The sequence below is a fragment of the Lipotes vexillifer genome, unplaced genomic scaffold (genome assembly GCF_000442215.2).
Source record: "Lipotes vexillifer unplaced genomic scaffold, Lipotes_vexillifer_v1.1 scaffold442, whole genome shotgun sequence".
In the NCBI taxonomy this organism is placed as follows: Eukaryota; Metazoa; Chordata; class Mammalia; order Artiodactyla; family Lipotidae; genus Lipotes; species Lipotes vexillifer.
The window spans coordinates 3671558-3677737 of NW_006790311.1; the positions used below are offsets into that span (position 1 = coordinate 3671558).

The following is a 6180-nucleotide window of genomic DNA, read 5'->3' on the forward strand; positions in this document are numbered from 1 at the left end:
CAGTGGTTGGGTGGCAGGGAGAACTATTATTCTGTTCCTCTAATTATGTCACCATTGGCCAAAAGTTTTGTCTTTCCTTTCACAGATTCTCCTCTACTAGATAAAACTGACAACCCTCCTATCACCACCATCAAAAATGTGATGCACAGGCTCTGTGGTTTCGAATTTCTGGAGTACGTCATTCGCAGCCATGACAGAATCCCAGTACACAGACCCCTTTTCCATTTGGGAAGCCCAGACACTTCAGACACCCTAACATGATCCTGCATAATTAATGGTTTGCCACTGGCACACTGGTTATCATAAATGGAGAGAGTTGGTCTGAATTAATAAATCAAGCAGTAGACATAGAGGTGCAACCCTAGACACATATGTATAGCTGGAGCCAGGCACTGATAGCTATCTCTGATGAACTAAAAGATTAAACATAAATCTTTCTGGGGCTTCCCTGGTGGCGCAGTGGTTAAGAATCGCCTGCCAATGCAGGGGACACGGGTTCGAGCCCTGGTCCGGGAAGATCCCACATGCTGCTGAGCAGCTAAGCCCCTGTGGCACAAAGACTGAGCCTGCGCTCTAGAGCCCGCGAGCCACGACTACTGAGCCCGCGTGCCACAACTATTGAAGCCGGTGCGCCTAGAGCCCATGCTCTGCAACAAGAGAAGCCATCGCAATGAGAAGCCTGTGCACCGCGATGAAGGGTAGCCCCTGCTCGCCGCAACCAGAGAAAAGCCCGCGCGCAGCAAGGAACACCCAAGGCAGCCAAAAATAAAATAAATAAAATTTTTTAAAAAACATAAATCTTTCTGAACAACCTCAGAGAAAGCTATTTTTAATACTGTTTCCTGATTTCTAAGCATATGTTCAGCTCCCACCCCTTGGCTGTAACTGTAACCTCAAGCTCTGATAAGTTTTAACACACCTGCTTACCTTCATCTAATTCCAGTTCTGTCCCCTTGAAGTATTACTAACTTACAGGTTTCCCACAGCCGAGGAGGGGAGGAGCCAAGAATAGGAGATAAGTCTCAAATCTCAGGCTCCTGGTTCAAACTGCAGATTATGCTAGTCTGCCAGTGACCAGAGGGAAGTGTTTGTATGCGAGAATCCTAATTGTCGAAGGAATGTTGTCATCCAGCTGTGTTTCCAAAAGGTATCAGAAAACAACGCTGGCCCCCAGATGACAAGAACAGACCCGTCTGATCCTGGGAAAAGCTGAGGGAACCAACGCGTGAATGAATTGTGCATTTACACATTCAAATGAGCAGCAAAGAAAAGGATCTTGAACCAATCCTGCCTTACCCGCTGTGAATACGTCAGCAAGAGAACTGTGCAAATCAGGAGTTGCTTTGCGGAGTTTTGTTTTATTGATGTTATGTTAAGGAAATGCTGGTATTTTTTTTTAATCCAGGTGTGACTGCTCTATTTCAAATGCAGCTTCCTCAGAGCAAGTCCTGTCTCTCTCCCTCAGTCGGTTTCTCAGCTTTCTTTCCCAGGCTAGCCTAAACGCGGCTGCTACCTCCCTCACCCCCAAACTAGACACTAAAAGAGCCCGCCATTATGAATCCGAAAACACTGTCCACTTCAGCAATGGGGGAATTTATTCCTTCAGTTCTTCAATGATGACAGCTCAACTTGTCAATCATCCTTTCTAACCCCGTCCTGAAGCACAGAAGTTTGAAAGGTTTGACTGTGCAAATCAGGGAGTGGGGTTTGGAAGATAGCCAGAGGCCACCACAGACTTCCAAGAAAGTTACTCCTGCAGGAGGCCAATTGTGAGTATTGATGTTATCAGAAGTTATGCATCTAACCTCGGATCTGGTGGAAACAAGGAGCACTTAATATGGACAAGTGAAAGTATTTTTACATATTTGGGATATTAATGATCTGATCAGGCCTGCAATGATCCCACTTGATTAATCTGATCAGTTTTGATCAACGAAATTTTTATTCTTTCTAGGACACAAGTAGGTTTTTCTAAATGTTCCTGTGAACTTTAGATGATATTTCTACCTTACCGTATCCTAAAATACAGTGCCTTGCCTGAACTATGTGCCAGATGCTCAATCAATACGTGTTGAATAGTGAGCTATCACCTTCCTGGTCACTAGGGGCTTTTACTTTGCCACCATGGCTTTCCAATTCAAAGGTTAAGTGCATTTGATATGCTAGCGCTTGTGAAAATGAGCTAAACAATGTCAGCCACTCTGTCTCTAGGTCTGGCCTTGGCCTACCAGAAGCTCTGTTCCCCAGCACTCCTGTCCACTGGGTTTCATTTGCACCTCAGTTTACCCACTAACAATACAAGATCAGAGGAGCTTTGCCTTCTATCCCCTTGGGCAAGTTGTTTCAAGACTATATCTAATTTTTAAGGCACTCAAGAAAAATCAACCAAGGGACAATTTTTTGTTTTTGCCGGTAATGCAGCAGTCTGCTCCTCCGGTACTTGGGAGAAACCAGAATTGTATTTTCAAATATTCCCAAAACTTGGGAATCACACCCAGCAAGGGCTGAAATTCCTTCAACTAGAAGCCTCATGTCAAAGGGGTTAAAAAAAGCCAGCAGGAGTTGAGGGACAGGGGTGTGAAGTTAGACGTTAATGACATCAAGAAAACAGTCACATTTTTTATAAGAATTCCCTCAAAAACACAGAGTATGTAAAAAACGTAAACTTTCTCTTTCATGCTCCTCCCTCAACTCCCGCTTCAACCTCAATAAAAAAGAAATATAAAAATACACCTAATTATAAACAATCCTGAAAGACAGACTGTCCTCCAGAAGTGTGCTAGAATAAGTTACTTTTCTATTTCCCACATCTTGACCGTCAACAAACCGAAGAATCTCTGAGTTTTGAGCTAAAATATGCTTTATTAGAGGTAGGTGCAAAAACATTCAGACCACTAACGGCTGATCCAGAGCAAGTTTATGACTCACAGATGTTCATTTACTGGCTTAAATGTAAGATTGAAAAGGAAAAAAAAAAAAAAAAAAGTCCTCGATTGACAACCTGCCCACTTTGCATTTGTGGTTGTTTTTCTCTGAGAAGAAAAGGAGCAGTCCCCCATCACACACAGAAACAGGCTTCTAAAGCTTAACTCTAAAGCAAGTGGCTTCTGTGTGATAAGTTGAGTCACTGAAAAGCACCCTGGGGGGAGAAAGATGCCTGGGGCTTAGATATCTACCTAAGTTATGGAGCTGCCATAAAATGGAAAATTGGAGAAAATGAAAAGAACTCTCTTAATTAAACTGATGCCAAAAGGCCTTAGGGTCAGTTCAGGAACCCAAGTGGGGGATCGGAGCTGCTGTCGCCCGACTGCAGGCTGGCTCTGTGACCTCACCAAAGCCACTTAACCTTTTTGTGTCACAACCTCATCTCTGTTTCAGGGAATAAAATCACCCCTGGCTCTCCCGACCGACCGTGTAATACAGACTCATTAACTATTGTTTAGAAGGTACAATAAACAATGAGCGATAAGTAAGGAGGGAAGCCAGGGAGGAGAGGGAGGGTGGGCGGGGAGAGGGGAGGACCGGGGCCATTTGCCCTGGGAAAGTTCCCCAGGATAAAACCAAGATGAGCGTGAGTAACGTAGGCTCTGGAATAAGGCTCAGGTTCAAATTCCAGCTCTACCCACTAGGCAGCTGAATTACCACACAGAACTCATTTAAACAATCCTGAACCTCAGTCCCTCTCTGCTTAAAGTAGGGTCCTTTGGAGGATTAAATGAGATAGTGCATGGAAAGCATTTAGCACAGTGTCTAGATCAGAAGAGGAGCTCAAAGTTAAATCACTGTTACTGCTATTAAGAGCCAGTAGACCATAGGCTATAGGAGGAACCACATAAAAATCTTCTGCCTGGTCAGCCCCTTTACAGAGTAACATGGACCCCCTATTCACCTGAACTGTCTTATGGAGAGATAAGGAGAACGATCATATCTAATTAAAAAAAAACTCTCCAAGCCCCTCCCCTCGGTTCCTGATTTGGGAACCTGCCCAGCTTCGGCCTCAGTTGAGAAATTCCAGCACTACCTGGTTAGGAGAGAAAACTGCAGACTTGTATTTAAGAGTCACCGAAAAGTTGCATTTCACATTCAGAAGGAAGATCACGTTCGTGGTGACAAAACCTTAGGTCTTGGCTTTGTCACATGTTAGAGTGAGATGGAGCCTCTTAGAGGTAGTCAAGGTCAGCCCTCTTATTTCCAGAGGAAAAAAATGACTGTGAGAGAGTAAGTCATTCTGCTCAAGGCCACACAGCCTGAAAAAGACAGTGTCAGTTCTAGAATGGGATCCCCTGATCCTCTCTCCGGGCATCTCCTTGGGTTTACAGATACCACACTGCAGGGGAAGTCACTGCAGTTCAGCTTGGTCTGTTCCCAGACACTCTTGAGAAAGGAAGCAGGATACAGTGCACACAGGAACAGATAGATGATCAGCCTCAGTTTCTAGAAATCTAACAGTCTCCTCTGCACTGGACGTGTTGTCTTTGGGCAAGCACGCTGCAGGGTAACCACACTAGCATTCCCTGTGGGTGACAGCTTGGCATGGGCTGTGAGGAGAGAAAGGGTCTGGGCTGGCTCTATTGCTGTCTGCAGTTTCTTTAGACTGTAATTATGAACCATTCAGCTGCATCTGCAGCCCCAGCAATGTGGGATGGATGGGCCTCATCCACGGACCAAGCGACATTTGAAAATCCACCAGTTCATACGGCACGTATTCCTCTCGAAGCAGCTCAGGCTCTGCCCACACAGAAGGAGGCGAGGGACTGCCGATCAAGGCTGCAGGGTACGGAGGCTCCCTCCACACCACGGTCAGCTGGCTTCCTTGAAGCAAACGGAGCACATTTCCCAGGATTTTTTGCTCCCTCCTGGGCCTGGGTCATGCAGAATGCAGGCTACCCTTGGAGCCTCGGGGATCATGTAGTATGAATTCCAATGTAAGTTGTCCTAAATTGGCCTCTGGAGGAGGTAGAGGGACGATGGCATTAGCACAAATGGCAGGAGACCCAATATTCTTTAATAACAGGGTGGAGGCAGAGAACCAGGCTCCTGGCAGGGAGCTCCGAACCCCAGGAGGACAGGATCCCGGCTCCTTCCCCACACGGCAGGTGGTTTCTTCCGGTGGAAGGCTAAGGCCTTCTTCCTCTGATCCTACCCTGCTTTTCTCTTGGGTTACAAAGACAACACCAGATTTCAAAACGGATGTTCTTTGCAGTTGTGGTCTAAATCTTAAGATAATTTTATTGTGGAATCTTCCCCTTTCTTTTCCCCCTTTCATTTTGAAATGCCAAGTCCATTGCCCCAAGGGAGGAGCATTTACCACCCTAGAGATGAAGGAGCGGGGATGGGGTGGAGAGTTTCTCCATCCAGTTCTAGATGCTGGAAGTTAGGCAGAGGAAGCAGATTGTACTAGAAGAAGAAATAGGTCTAAGAGAAGGAGGAAAGATAGGACAGGAGGAAGCAATAGAGGGGAACTTTGCTGAGAACAGCGGAAGGATGGGCCGTGAGGGGGGACACGAGAAGGTAGAGTCACCAGGGATTCTATGTCCTCGTCATTCTGGGACTTAAATCTCCAAGATTCCAAAATGAAACTGAGGCCTGGGCATGGATCCAGTACCTTCACGGAGTCGATTTCATTGACTTGCGTGGCCAACAGTCAAGGGATGACAGTCAAACAAATCAATAGGAGGTCCTCAAGCTGGAAGAGTTGCAAAGGATTCAGAGCGGAATGGAAGTGAAAGGAGGTGACCACAGAAGATGCAAGGGAAGGTCAAGCTGAAAATCTACACCAAACACAGAGGGGATTTCTCAGTATTTCCCCAACATGGACATTTTCTGTATGCAAAGAATTTTCCTCCCCACACCCACAAGGTGCCCCTTTCTGCCCAACAGCCCAAGCACACCCCAAGGGAATACTGGAATACTGCTCCTCCGCCTCCTACACTCCCTCAAGGCAGTGATTAGTTTCTGTCATCACCTCCAGTGCTCAGCTCAAAACAGTATGAGCTCAATAAATTATGCTGATTATTTACTTAATGAACAGATAACTTCCTAAAATTCCAAATACAGATCTTGAACTCAAATATCAGTCTTTCTTATTTTTTCTTTTTTTTTTTTTTTTTTTTTTTGCGGTACGCAGGCCTCTCACTGCTGTGGCCTCTCCCGTTGCGGAGCACAGGCTCCGGACGCGCA

The 6180-nt window shown here is 45.8% G+C and overlaps 1 protein-coding gene across 1 annotated transcript in view; it reads right to left on the bottom strand.

The window, feature by feature from the left end:
* The window catches only part of ETS1 (ETS proto-oncogene 1, transcription factor), a 131127-nt gene that overhangs the window by 67564 nt on the left and 57383 nt on the right, over positions 1-6180 (bottom strand). The window lies entirely within an intron of this gene.